Raw genomic sequence first — 15,537 nt, 5'->3', positions numbered from 1 at the left:
TTAGATTAATCTGGGGCCACTGTGTCCCTCCTTCATCGCTGTCTTCTTGACTGTATATGGTTTTTTTGTGATCTGTATGTTGCTTATTTGTGTTAAAAGGTAAGCAAAAAAAAGTCTATCTGAGCTGAACAGAACTGTTTTTTTTTTTATCTCTGTATCTCTGTCTTTGTATAAAAAATATTTGGTAGAAATCAGCTAGGAGTATGGACAAATAGCTGTGATCATACAGTTCTGCAAGTATGCCCATAAAAATGAAAAATCATGTCTCATTTAGATCTGGCTGATCTCTTCTTCCAGGTAGTCTGCTTGGGCAGTACTTTTTTAGCAGCATCTTCTTGACACAACTGTAATGCTGTTAAGACTGTTGCTGATGTTGGTGTCAGATCAAACAGAAGATTTTAGTGAAACATCATTCAGAAGCATGGTCATCAATTTTTGACATGCACTGGGTTATGTACCATGAATTCATGCCCAAAGGGTTTACTGTATTGTTATGAGACATCTGACGGAGCATTTTTAACTCAAAGAGTGGCATTACATGCTTCCATTGGCCGCACCAATTGAATCTTCAACTTCAATAATTACTTCCTCCAAACCATCAACGTGTCTTTTAGACCCCATTCCTACAAAACTGCTCAAAGAAGTCCTGCCATTAATTAATTCTTCAATCTTAAATATGATCAATCTATCTCTAATAATTGGCTATGTACCACAGGCCTTCAAGGTGGCTGTAGTTAAACCCTTACTTAAAAAGCAATCTCTAGACCCAGCTGTCTTAGCTAATTATAGGCCAATCTCCAACCTTCCTTTCATATCAAAAATCCTTGAAAGAGTAGTTGTCAAACAGCTAACAGATCATCTGCAGAGGAATGGCTTATTTGAAGAGTTTCAGTCAGGTTTCAGAGCTCATCACAGCACAGAAACAGCTTTAGTGAAGGTTACAAATGATCTTCTTATGGCCTCTGACAGTGGACTCATCTCTGTGCTTGTCCTGCTAGACCTCAGTGCAGCGTTTGATACTGTCGACCATAATATCCTATTAGAGCGATTAGAACATGCTGTAGGTATTACAGGTACTGCACTGCAGTGGTTTGTATCATATCTATCTAATAGACTCCAATTTGTTCAAGTAAATGGAGAGTCTTCTTCACATGCTGAGGTTAATTATGGAGTTCCACAGGGTTCAGTGCTAGGACCAATTCTATTTACATTATACATGCTTCCCCTAGGTAGCATCATTAGAAGACATAGCATAAATTTTCACTGCTATGCAGATGATACGCAGCTCTATCTATCCATGAAGCCAGGTAACACACACCAATTAGTTAAACTGCAGGAATGTCTTAAAGACATAAAGACCTGGATGGCCGCTAACTTCCTGCTTCTTAATTCAGATAAAACTGAGGTTATTGTACTCGGCCCTGAAAATCTTAGAAATATGGTATCTAAGCAGATCCTTACTCTGGATGGCATTACCTTGGCCTCCAGTAATGCTGTGAGGAACCTTGGAGTCATTTTTGACCAGGACATGTCCTTCAAGGCACATATTAAACAAATATGTAAGACTGCTTTCTTCCATTTGCGCAACATCTCTAAAATTAGAAATATCCTGTCTCAGAGTGATGCTGAAAAACTAGTTCATGCCTTCATTACTTCCAGGCTGGACTACTGTAACTCATTATTATCAGGATGTCCTAAAAACTCCCTGAAAAGTCTTCAGTTAATCCAAAATGCTGCAGCAAGAGTACTGACAGGGACTAGAAAGAGAGAGCATATTTCTCCTGTTTTGGCTTCCCTTCATTGGCTTCCTGTTAAATCCAGAATTGAATTCAAAATCCTGCTCCTCACATACAAGGTCTTAAATAATCAGGCCCCATCTTATCTTAATGACCTTGTAGTACCATATCACCCTATTAGAGCACTTCGCTCTCGCTCTGCAGGCTTACTTGTTGTTCCTAGAGTATTTAAAAGTAGAATGGGAGGCAGAGCCTTCAGTTTTCAGGCCCCTCTTCTGTGGAACCAGCTTCCAGTTTGGATTCAGGAGACAGACACTATCTCTACTTTCAAGGTTAGGCTTAAAACTTTCCTTTTTGCTAAAGCATATAGTTAGGGCTGGACCAGGTGACCCTGAATCCTCCCTTAGTTATGCTGCAATAGACGTAGGCTGCCGGGGATTCCCATGATGCATTGAGTTTTTCCTTTCCAGTCACCTTCTCACTCACTATGTGTTAATAGACCTCTCTGCATCGAATCATATCTGTTATTAATCTCTGTCTCTCTTCCACAGCATGTCTTTCATCCTGTTTTCCTTCTTTCACCCCAACCGGTCGCAGCAGATGGCCGCCCCTCCCTGAGCCTGGTTCTGCCGGAGGTTTCTTCCTGTTAAAAGGGAGTTTTTCCTTCCCACTGTCGCCAAAGTGCTTGCTCATAGGGGGTCATATGATATGATTGTTGGGTTTTTCTCTGTATTTATTATTGTGCTATCTACTGTACAATATAAAGCGCCTTGAGGCGACTTTTGTTGTGATTTGGCGCTATATAAATAAAATTGAATTGAATTGAATTGAATTGAATCTTCACTCACCAACTGACCTTCTTGCCAAATTTGGCTCCACTCAACTTTCTACTTTTCCCCAAAGTGAAGTTGATTGGTTGCTGTTTCGACACACTGAAGAAGATCCAGCGCACATTACAAATGCACAAGTGCAAGTTGTAAGAAGGGGATTTTCAGAACGTGTTTACAAAATAGCAGTTGGAAGGAAACTAACTTGAAGGGGTTACTGGCCAAGTTTAAATTGGAAATGTCTTTTTATTTCTTTAAAGGCAGACAGAGAACTTCACGATCAATAGACAGCCCACAGTCTGCAGGTTTTTATTCCAACTAAAATTTCACTCACTGACAAGTAATCATTATAGTAGAGAAAAAGAGAACAGAGTAAGAGCGTAAAATCACTTGAAGAGGTGACTAAAACTCCCAAACTTGAACTTAATCTTTATTTTACCTTTAGCAAAAGAGTGAAAATGGTCTTATAGACATGTTCACATGAGATGATTGCTTGGTAGGTGCATGTTGCTGTTTTAAAAAGAAACAAAATGTATAGTTAAACACATTTGACTGAAGGATCGTAGCAACAGTGAAAGGGGAGGGTTTACAAAATGGTCAAGGTGATAAGATTTTTATTGGGAATGAGGAGGAGAAATTAATACATCAGAGGGACAACTCAGGTTGAGTAGTTCAGAGACAAAGTTAGCCAGACGGGCAGAAAAGAGGTAGACAGTTCATGGAGAAAATTCATGGGTCTAGTAAAGGTGGACACGGAGAGGATTGGTGTGACAGAAGAGGATGCTGGGGATAGGGTACGATGGAGGCAGATGATCAACTGTGATAACTCCTAAAGGGAGGAGCCGAATTAAGAAAAGAGAGAAACATGTTTTTGACTTTCTTCTTGGTGCTTTTGAGGTGTCATCCTGTGTTCACAAACACAATCTTGCCTTGAAGATATATTAGTGAGAAGACAAGATTTTACCTACATCTCAGCTGCAGGATTTTCTTGTCTGATTGAAGGGAAATGCCTGAGCTGGGGATGAGAGTGATGTATACTTTAGTTAAATGAAGAAGAAAGTGAGGAAGAGAGGATTCTGCTATTAGGTGGAATGTGGTAAACTGTGCAAGAGGAAAGGAGGGGGGCAGCGGCAGAGTGAGAGTGAGCCAGGCGGGAGGGGAGGGTGGGGGGCTAGGTTGCTGACTCGGAGCTCTGCTGCGGTGAGCTTTGAGCTAGCGACTCTCTGAGCTTTCTGGCTGCTCATGTGTCTGTACACTGCTGTGGTGCAGACCGTATCGTAGCCACGCTAGCCTCCCTCCAGCACTTTAACAGCTCAGTCAGTCAGCAGCTCCTGTGTATTTCAGCGACAGCTAGGCTTTACAATCTTTAAGTGTCTCTGTCTCTAGCTGAGGATTTCCTGTCTCTGGAAGGATTTTCTTCTCTCTTTCTGACCAAAGCAGAGAGAGGAGGAGAAGGACAGATAGTAAGAGGAGAGGAAAACAGGAGAAGGAAGAGCGACAGTGGGCCGGGAGTGACCTTCGTGGTGTGGTGGCAAAGCAGAGGAGGAGGAACGGGACTAAGCGGAGGATCCATCAGGTGTGTGTCAGCACTTAAAGGGATGAGTAAGAGAGAGTCTGCTCTGTGTTTGTATTTGTATTCGGAGGCTGTGAGTGACTAAGTAGAGAGGATACCTTATATGAGTTAAATAGACTTTATTTCTTTGCAGCAGCATGTCATTTTCATACTGAAATTCAGTGCAAGTGTTCAAGTTAAGTAAGAAGTACAAAGCTCAGGAGAGGAGTTGTAAGAGTAGTAGATAAGCATTAAGAGGGAGATATTCTTCTGTGACATGTTGTAGATGAATACATCCTTACAGAAGTCAGATATAGAGATGCTGATATGAGGAGAGCAGAGGAAATATAAATGGAGAATACTGGAGATGGATGGAGCAGGAGAGAGAGGGAGATGTATGTTGTGCCAGCCATTGCTCAGCGAGGATGACAGACGTGTTTGTGTGTGTGTTCTTTCTCGCTGGCTTGGACTTGGCTGGCAAGAAAAACGTCTGTATCAGAATATCCATCACTTTGGGCTGGGCGCTGCCTCAAGGTTGCAGGCTAGAGAAGTATGCTCTCACAGATATTTGGGAGCATCTGTGCGTCTTTTAATTGATGTAATTTAGTACTTCTTTACAATAATATCATAGTATTAGTTATTTTTTGGGGTACTAATAGGTAGGAGTGTTCATTATGAAAAGATTAAATGTATTAGAGTATTGTCTCACTACAGGACTTGTTGCCAGATAAGAAGATACAAAGCTATTTAGCTGAAAATATTTTGAGCCGATATCAGATTAGTTGAGCGGAGTGACTGTACCTCAGTCATAAGGTGCAATGCTGCATGATGGATAGCCAAGTGGTGCTGCTTTTTCTCTTTCTGGCTACACCTTCCTTTTATTCATTTTGTCATGTTTGCTCAGCGGCACCTGAGCAGTACAGGATCAGTGCTGCAGAGCCTATGTTGAGAAAACCTCTTCTCCAAGCTCATTTTTAAAAAGTTAAGTCACTCATTTTGGACGTTTTTAGCACTAAATGTCTACATTGTACACTCAGCTAGGTGGGGATATCCAAGACAGAATATGCAAGTCATTCGATTGGCTTAGAGCCAGTCGAGTGTATCAGTAATTTCTTTTGTGTCTCTTTTGTGTGTGCATTTGTTTGTTCAACAGCCAGAGCCTGAACTTGAGGCCTAAGGGGACATGTACTATGGGTGCATGAGGGAGAATGAAAGGCTTGGTCTGCATGCCTTGAGGATGGTCTCATTCAGTATCTGTTATTTCGTTTCCTTTTTCCTTTTTGACAACCCATCATGTCTTTCTTAGGTAACATCTTGACTTTGACCTATTGAGAACTGGCTCAGACGGATCTGTGACTCAGCAGCCGGCACACACTTATCTACTTACACATATACGTACACTCTCATGGGCTTTTGCTAGTCTTGAGGTTATTAAAATTCTGGCTTGCTCCTCTATTTCTATAGCTCAAAATTGGCACAGTGAAAATTGGCGCTGATGTAGAGTGGATATGAGTGGTAATATTACTTTGTGTGAAAAAAACAGAGGTCTATTGTGTTGTACTGGCAGCTGTAATATCACATTGTTTGTTGTGCTACATTTTCTGTGTACAAGTGTGTCTGAATGTGCGTACAGGTGCTGTGCAGCTCTCATAACTTTGTACCCTTCGTACAGCAGAACATCATTTGTTAAACCAAGAGAGGAAAAATGCAATTACATTCTCCGTACACTGTCTGCCAACAAAGAGACAGGCTTTTTATATCTTTGATTTTACAAATCTCTTTCAATCATCAAATGGGCCAAATGTACCTAAAACGGTATGCTTTTACTGTATTCATTTGGCATGCAGCATGGCTGTGGGATTGAGAAAGTTATGCGTGCATAAATGTGTGTATGTTTGCAGAAGTGTGTTATCCATGTGAAGGCAAAGCTTTTCCTTGATAGGTCCTGACAGAGAATTCCATTTACCATGTAGGTGTTTGCTATATAGACTCTATGGATGAAGTTTGCTTTAAAGAACTGTAAATACATGTGAAGGCGCATAAATAAGCAATATAAATGCACATATTTTTTTATGGTATTTATATATATATATATATATAGGTGAAGGCTCTATGAATGCACATATTTATCAAATGTACTGTGTCCTTTTGTGTCCTTTATGTGTCCTTTATGTGTTAAGAACCTTGGTCGTGGTAAATGACGGAAGGGTGAGATGAAAAAAAGAGAGCTTCTCTTCTTCCATCCCTCTCTCTGGTGCTGCTTTGTGCTATCATGGCTGTAATGAAGGCTCATTTATCTCCATCTCAACACAATCTCATCATTCACATAAGGCCTGCAGTAGCCCTGGATTGAGGATGAGTGTGTATTGCTTAAGGGATGGTCCTTTATGCATGTGTTGTCTGAGGATGGATGCTGGACGGGATGCAGAAACTGACCTGTTGATGTACCTGTTGAGTGGAATGAGTGAAATAGGTCAGATTTGATACAAAAGGGCAAACGTTTTGTGTGTTTGGTCAGCATTGTGAGGGCAAACGCTCAGCGTAGAATTGGATCAATGGACAAGGATTAGATCCAGAGGTCAGGTTAAGTAAGCGTCCATTTGAGCTGTAGAGCCACCTCCTCATCCTGGAGCTGAGAGGCAACGAATGGAATAGGCAGATTGGGAGACAGACATACAGAGAAACAGTGGGACGTGTGTAGAGAGATAAAGGCTGAGTAATGTCATCATAAGCCCCATGTCCTCCAGGTCTGATTAAGAGCCTCTCTGAGCATTCCCAGACACTGTGCTGTGATAGGCCAAGGTCACTGCGAATCACTGCACAGTGCTGCAGATTGATGCTTAACTCCGTCAGGAAATGGCACAATCTAATTTGGCCAATGGGCTTCCTCCCTACTTCAGATGAAGAGGACCATTCTCCTCACCCTGGGGCCCTTTGAGGAAGTTTGCGTGTGAATGTCTGCTGGCTTGCAGCCTGTGTGGTTGAGTGATTGTACGTGTGTCTGGGTGCATTCATTCATTCTCTGCGCATTCTATTACTTCTCACCATGTGCAGATCCATATGGATGCATTTCAGTTTAAAAGTACTCCTGTCTATGTGTGTTTATGCCTCTCATACAGTATGTGTGCAACACCACATCTGTCAGCATGTGGTTAAGAAAGGCAAGCAAGTGATTGGCAGGCTATGATATTAGTTTGGGAATAATAAGACTGTGATAACTCAGCAGCGTTTCCCTCCAGAGAGTGACTCCCAGGTAATCACATTGACTCAACACAATCACTGTCTTGCATGGCAGTGCCCAGGACAGGACAAAGCTCTTTTTCATTTCCTCTTATGAATGTCATGGGTCCTGGTGTGCGTGAAGTGTGTTGGTGTGTGTATGGGAGTGATGCAGTTTAGTAGCTTATGGTTATGAGTTTAGATTTCTTTTGGATGTATTTTGAAAACTGTAATATCCCAAGGTAGGTGGCAAAGAGTTTACAGATATTGAAGTTGCATTTAAAAAAGCCTTAAAATAATGCTATACAGTGGTCCCTCGTTTATTGCGGGAGTTACGTTCTAAAAATAACCCCCGATAGGTGAAATCCGTAAAGTAGTCAGCTTTATTTTTTACAATTATTATAGATGTTTTAAGGCTGTAAAACCCCTCAATACACACTTTATACACTTTTCTCAGACAGGCATGAACATTTTCACACTTTTCTCTCTTGTTTAATAAACACCCTGAAAGTTCAAACCTTTGTAGAAAAATAAGTCCAGTATTATAGAATGAAACAAAGATCAAACCCTGTTTTCAGGTCCAGAACATGGGAATAGAGCAGCTGAGAGAGTATTCAACATTAATGAATCAATGGTACGGAAGTGGAGGAAGCAAGAAGAATGAGTTGAGTAAAGTATGACTTATCTGACTGTTTTGTTTCGCTTAATCCGCCTTATAATCCAAAAAATACGATAACTTCTGCCTTCCTTTAGCATGTCCAGAAGTTTTTGTGCAATGGTTAGCATTTTCCTCTGCCCTTTTGGTGCTATTGCAGGTGCTACCGCAGGTGCCTTTGACCATGCAAAACGTTTCGTCGACATTGTTGTGTTTGTTGGGGACAAAACATATAAACATGCAGTACAGCACTTCAGAAGTAGACTTTTAGCAATCGAAGATTTATGTAAATTTGACTAGCAGAACACATTCTGTACTATACAGGAGACATGGCACGGAGGAGATTGATTGACAGTGGTCTACAGCCAATCAGGACGCAGAACACAATGTGCTGTTAAAAGTAAATTTTTTTTGTGCAAAATTGCACAAAGAAAATCTGCGAAACAGCGAGGCCACGAAAGGTGAACCGCGTTATAGTGAAGGACCACTGTATATAGATGAAGTGTGGTCTCATTTTCCATATTTTGAGAGGTGCTGGTATTGGTACAAAAAAAGAATACTGCAAATTGTCCAGTTTCAGTCTGCGGCTGGTCCATTCTCTAAATGTAATGCAATAATTGTTTAACCTCGAGTGTTTTGCACATTTCTACTTGTGAGAACTGTTTATAAGTTTGAGAACTTTCTGCTCTGGACTCCTTGAGCCAGCATTGACTTTTAGAAAAGTACTGTTGGAGCAGAACAAACCCTGTTAATAGAAAACAGAAAAGGTTGGCTTCCCTCTGAGACAGACGTTTAGAAATAATGTTGGTGCAGCAATAAAATGCACGGTAATTGTTTTTTTTTGTTGTTGTTTTTTTAATTTTCAGACTGATCCAAAGGAGTGTTGTAAGTGAAATGCATTGCAGCAGAAACGTAAACATCAATTATGGTGCTGGAGTATGTTGTGTTAGTTGCTTCAGTGAACACATATACTGTCTTCTTTCTGGAGAGGAGATGTTTACAGTGTTGGCAGAGTATACTTCTCTTTATTATATTATAATTTTTCTCTTTACATAATAATTAATATAGGGATATTTTTAGTCATTATTTTCACTGTTAGTTAACATTTTGATTATTTGTCTTCTTTTTACACAGGTAATTGTGATACGTTTCATTAAATTGCTCATTTTAGCTACTGTCTAAAACAAAGCTTCATTGCGTATTGATATGTTACAACCAGTAAATGTGTACTGTTAACTATTAACTATAACTCCCTCCCTCTCTTTTGAGTTTACACCACATACAAATGATGAAGGCTGCTCTCTTTTTTTTGTCTTAATTACTGATATTTTTCACCAGCTAAACAAATATTGATTAATGTAGATTAATTTTTTCAGTTAAGTCTATGAAATCGGAATCTGAACCCAAGCTGATGCCTGTATGTTGTTAGTCCAAGCAGTGAACAATGATTGGTAAACAAATGGTACTCAATCCAAATATAGATTTTTTTAAGGCACCAAACTCCTCTGGTTTGAGCTGGAACCAGTAAATTTTATCATTATTATATTCCTTGAATCATCAGTTGGTAGCTTTTTTAGTGCAATGCCCACAAGCCCAAAGGTCAAGAGTATGTTGTTTTTACCTGTTTATTGATCAGTGCTTATGCAAGACAATGAGAAGTACGATGAGTGTGCACTTCTGAGTTCCTGTTTAAAATAAAAAAGTAAATAGAAGAAAAGTAGTGAGGAAAGGTTGTAAGACAAAGGGTATTCTATCAGGAGGTTTAACACAGGAGATACCTCAGTGGTGAAGAGAGAAAGTGGAGGGCGCTGTGGACCAGGGTAACTATATAGCTGAGCTGGTCGATCGATAATACACTCGCTGATCCATAACATATTAATGGGAGGGAATACATTATTACTGTTAAGAGATGTCAGGTGGACAGGGCAAGCGCACACACACACCTGAATGCTAGGAAATTTGCAGCTGAGCTTGGGTGAGGGACACAACACCGCATCTGGGCACAAAGCCAAAGAAAAACACTCAATCGTCTCCTCCAGTTTTTTTTTGTCCTCCCCCCGATGTACCTTCTCTGTCCATTTCATTCCCAGTCTTAATATCCTGATTGAAGTGGTCACCTTTGCCTGTTGTCGTTAATGAGCAGCAGGTGTCTGAGTGCAGCTCACTCGACCATGGCCCCAGGAACCAACTCAGAGTTGTGCATCTTCTTTATCAGCCTGGAAAAAGGAAGAGACTGCAGTCCAAAGCAGTTTAATGGGTTTTCATTACTGCTTATAAGGAAGAGTAGAAATATAAGAGAGGAAGGTGCAGGGCAGCATTAGGTGTGTCATTCAAAGTGTGACGCTCGGGTGGTTTTCACAGTGTTACTGCATTATCTTACTGTGTTTTCACCCTGTTTACTGAGCATTGTCGCATTAAATCCAGTATATGCTAGAGTTGCAGAGCTTTAGCTACATTTCAGATCCACACGAGAATAGACATCAGCAGTGTGTTTTTGCATGTATGAATGTGTGCGTATGTGTTTGTACAGTTATGTGTAGTCAGACTTGTTCTGTACTTTGCATTTCGTGCTGTCTGCGATGCCATGTCTGACAGCACCGTTCGGGCTGTGTGAGTTGTCCTTTGCAATTCAATGCAATGTAGTGCAGCAGATTGTGTGCTTTGAATACAAAACTATAACCACTGGGTTTGACAGTGAAGGTGAAAAGACCAAATAGGTATGTTGGGAGTATAATGATCACAATGTCTCCAAAATCCTTTCCTTTACGCCCTCTTATTTCTGCCCTAATGCTGAAAATAACACTGCAGTGTCTTACCATTCTCAAGGCTGATATTTTTGCCAATACTGGAATGAACAGCCCTGTAGGTGTAAGAGTCACAATTAACTACATATTCCATAAAAACAAAATATTTGTGAGAAATGTAACTATAGACATGCACATATGTCCCTCTTAAATAATGAAACTCACTTCGCTGGTCACTGCTCTCTCCACATGACTATATGCAAAACAGTATATATGTAGTTACTAGAAACATTACTTAACTTTATGGCTGTGTGATGTACAGAGCTTTAAATTTTCCAACCAATAACCTTATTTTACATACTTATTCTGAGTCATTATGTTATGTTGCTGAAAATACATTAGAGATTCTGCATATTCATAAGCAAATATCTGTTTACAGACTTTAGGTGCTATTAAATGATTGCCATCTGTAAAACATAAATGTGCCATACTGGGTCAGTAAAACCTACCGTGTTGCAATCCTGGTGGAGTTGGGGGTTTAAACATGCTATTTTTATGTTTACAGCTAAAAATAGCACAGGTTCATCACCATCTTTGGTCCCTTTGGGGTTTTCTTTTTCTAGTAAGTGTGCGAGGGTGAGGAGAGAGATGGAAAGTGCATGTTCGTGTCCAGCTTCAACTTTATATATTTATCTCTGAGCCACAGCTTAGCTTTAACTGGTACGGAAGGAAAAAGATGGTGGACAGTTGGACAGTGAGGTGGATGAGGCAGAGCACATGCACAGGACTGATGCCAGGAGTCTGCCTCAAGGTTCATATCTCTGAAAAGCATAGATGTAGTAGGTCAAAATTCAATACAACAGTGCACGTATTGGAAGAATGATGTGAGTGTGTGTTAGAGGCAAACATAGTTTCACCGCTGATGTGAGAAAAGCAGATTGATGTACTTTCCTTTTCTCTTTTTTGTGTTGGTTCCTGTCTCTCCTCCTCCTCCTTCCTTCCCTCGCTGTCCCTTCCTCTCTTTCTGCGGTGTGAGCGTGGCGAGGCCAGATGAGTTGCTATGTCAGAGGGAATGCAGCAGTGAGGGAGGTGAAGCTTTATTTCTCTCTGAAAGGTGTATTTTTCTCTTGTCAACAGGCATGGCTGCATCCTTGACTCCCCCTCCCAATCTCCATCTTTTCCCTTACATTTCTCTTTTTTTTTTCTTTCTAGCTTCACTTCTCTCTCCCTCCCTCTCTCTTTCTCTCTTCCAGCCTCCTATCTGGAGCTGTACAGAGGACAGATTGAGGGTATTATTTTTCTGCGACTGAATTTTTCTGCCATGCAGTGATACTGAAGGTCCCACTCTGCTCCTGTGTCCAAGATAAATCAAAAACATTTTTCTACAGCTGCAATCAATGCCCTAGCCGCTTTTCAACCGCTTTGCCTTTTCCCCATCTCCGACACATTTGCAGACATGCGCACACTCTTAAGACACACATCCACGCTCTTTCTCTTCTGTGTTTCTTCCTGAGGCGGTGGTTCTCTCTTGAACGCTGACATCAGATAGCCTCCCTGCAGCAGTCCACTCCTCTGGGAGGGATTTGCATCTTATTTGCATCTCATTACAGATTTAATAGAGCAAACTGTGCTCCTTCCTGAGTGAAAATGATGAGAGGGGAAGTGGAAAGGTGAAGATAGCTGGGGAGAGTCAGCCTACTGGTGACTGTCAGTGCCTCCGAGCAGATGTTACTGTATATCCCCTGTCTCACACCCAGCTGATGTAGCTTTGCAATTAACCATATCCTTAAAAAATAAAGAAAATCAAATTATTTATTCTCTCACAAACACTTTCTCGTAAGCCAAAGACAGTCTGGGATCAAAAGCTTTTAATAAAAGTCATTAAAAGTTAAAACCTCTGATGAATTATAATTGAAGCCAATGCAGATGTACCGAAAGCTGCTACTTGAAGTTGTATCCAGAGGTTTCCATGTTGTTATGTATGTATGTATGTATGTATGTATCTATTGATCGATCGATCGATTGTACAGGATGCAGTTTTGGTTTTGAATTTTTATTTAACTAACCTATTAAACGACATTAAAGTATAAAGTTATCCATAATTAAGAGCATGGGTTTGCAACAGGCTGACTACTTGTCATCACCTCAACTAATTTAAGTCACAGAATTGGACTTTTTAACATGTCAGTGGTGTAAATGACTGTAGAACTATTCTTTATGCAGTTGTATCACTATTATCGTATACTGTATATTATCGTATAATATTATCGAACTTTGTGCTTCCTTGAACTTTCTGCTTTGTGCATTGTTGTTTTGGCATTCTAAAATGAATGCATTCATATGTTGACAGTAAAGCGTATGCTTTAAAATTCACAATTCAGAAGCCAATGTGAGGTGTCACAGTGGTTTCATCCCTCTTTAAATATAGGTTTGTACCTGTAATTAACCTAAATTTCATAGTACCTGTGAAAATGTGAATATTCTTGGCTGGGAATAATGTGTTTATACAACAGTACACCGCAGTAGGTTGTCGGTATCATTATTAAACCACATGTACTTTAAACACTTGATTTTTCACACAAAATAAAAGAAAACTTGTCGTGTAAAGATTCTGCTTGAAGTCTCTGTGCTTGTTTGCTTCATAAAGTCGGAGAAATTGATGAATGAAGCAACATCACCTGGTTGACAGACTGAGACTACTCAAATGACAAGCAGTGTGAATAGACAATGAGGCTCGTGCACTGTAAATATTCTGAAGTGAAACAGATGACGATGGAATAGAGAGCACGGGGGGATTTATTGGAAAGAGTAAAAACTTTAAACAGCAGACAGTTTGACTAAAGCAGGAAAAGCACAGGTAGAATGATTGAATTACATTGATTGGTGCATTCCTTTTAGCTGAGGTAGTTTCAGGAGTAGATAAAGCCGATAAACTTGTGGGAAATATATCTGCACTTGTGTACATTTGTGTTGCATATAGGAAGAAATCTAAAATGTCAACAGCAACTTTTATTTTAGTTACAAATTCAACAAGAATAATGCTTAATGCAAGGTTGCATTAGATTAGGAGCATGGCCTTGTACGATACCAGGAGCTGTACTGTATTGATCTCTGTAGAGAATTTCCTTGCACCATGCTTAGACACTTCAGTGGGATAGCTGTTTCCTGACAAAGAAGCAAGAAGGGAGGATTAAAAAGAAGAAGACTTTTCTACACACCAATTGTAGTTCTTAGTATTTGGTTTTCTACTTCACAAAAACATTTTCACATGCAGTTAATAAGGCAGAAAATATGATTTGTTTATGTAAATTCCTATCAGTCAGCGTGTGACAATCCTGAGATAAACCCTGCTGCATCACTCAGACTTTTTTTAATTACCTTATTGTGCTGTCTTTCCTCAGCAGCAGACTCCTGGAAGGAAGAAGCTTTTTCAATTAGGAATTCCTCCCCATCTGAGCTCCAGTTCCTGCCACACGCTTTGTTATTGTGTGTGTGCAAATTATTTGGTAACCTTTCTAATTTCACACTTGTTAAGTTTCCATGTAAAAGGCAACATTTTAGAAAGAAGCCCTCAGGATGGGTGAATGTCATTAGTAACTGTGTGTGTGTGTGTGTGTGTGTCCGTGTGTGTAAGTGTGGGCGATCATAGTATGCAGATTAGTGGAGTGAGTAAAATCAGGGGCAGGCTTGAGTTTTCCAACCACCTTTTCACACACACATTTGGAAACACAGATAGAGATGCACAGAAAGCATGCCCATGCTGTTGCTTGCATTCCTGCAAAGAAATGAGGTGATCAGCTGTTTGCTGTTGTTCGTGATCTCAGACCTCCGCAGACATAATCTGCTGTGTGTGCTTCATGATGATGATTGTGCTCTCTTTCTGTCTGTTCCTCTCTCTCTCTAATTTATGTGTTGTTGTTGGAGCTGGTGCTGATAGGCCCAGAGATGGCATTTAGCTAAAGAGCAGAGAGGCTGTTAGCTTCTCCATTCATCTAATCAATCTCACTAATGAAACCACTGTCCTCTCCACAGCCTCTTTCTTCTCTCTCTTCTCTCATCCTGCCCTCTACCCTCTCATCATTGCCTCACCTTGTGCTTTTATGCTTTTTACTTTCTAACTTTAACATTCTGATGGCACTCTGGTACCCATTATTGTTTTGTTTCCTTCCTTACCTCCTTCCATCCTCACTTCCTTTGTTCAGCTGTCCTAGATTTACCAGCAGTGGAATCATTCCCAGTGAGGCAGCTTTTTCTGGTGTTTGCTTCCTCCATTTCAGCAAACCCTTGTCTCCTCCTCCCTCCCCCAGCAGAGTAGATAGATGGTGGATTGACCCAGTTAGGGTGAGAATGAAAGGAGGAGGGTATATGTGCCAAGGTGTATAGATCTGTGTACTTTACTATGGCGTGTGTGTTCTCCCACATGTGCACACAGTAGTCCACATGCCTACAGGACCAGATTAACTTGTTAGGAGGGGGCTCTGGGTGAAAATTGATTGGTGTCCCCTATTGTGTTAATTTCATAAAATGACACTTTAATTAGGTATGTGTACTATGTACACTCAGGGCCCTTAAAAAGAGAAAGGCATAAAATTACCCAACACTGCATGGGCCACTTGAATTGATGTAATTGACTGGTAATTTTTGTGCAGTTATTTAAATTACCCAAAGCTAATAAACATCAAGTAAATTTGGGTCTTTTGGAGCCCTTGGTGGTCTGGGGCCTATGGATTGCTGCCCACTTTGCCTGGTTGATGGTGTTTCATTATTTCTCTTCTGGTGTACTTACTATAGATCCATGTAATGA

At 40.5% G+C, this 15,537-nt stretch overlaps 1 protein-coding gene across 1 annotated transcript in view; it reads left to right on the top strand.

Annotated features, from left to right (window-relative positions):
• Positions 1 to 3,759: 3,759 nt before the first annotated feature.
• The window catches only part of dab1a (DAB adaptor protein 1a), a 215,840-nt gene continuing 204,062 nt past the window's right edge, over positions 3,760 to 15,537 (top strand). Inside the window, exon 1 of the mRNA XM_063465823.1 lies at positions 3,760 to 4,139. The gene's annotated coding sequence lies outside the window, so the exon portion shown is untranslated. The remainder of the gene's footprint in view (positions 4,140 to 15,537) is intronic.

The sequence above is a fragment of the Pelmatolapia mariae genome, linkage group LG23 (assembly GCF_036321145.2).
Source record: "Pelmatolapia mariae isolate MD_Pm_ZW linkage group LG23, Pm_UMD_F_2, whole genome shotgun sequence".
Lineage (NCBI taxonomy): Eukaryota > Metazoa > Chordata > Actinopteri > Cichliformes > Cichlidae > Pelmatolapia > Pelmatolapia mariae.
Note: the sequence above shows the minus strand (reverse complement) of the source record. Positions and strands in the feature narration are given on the sequence as shown.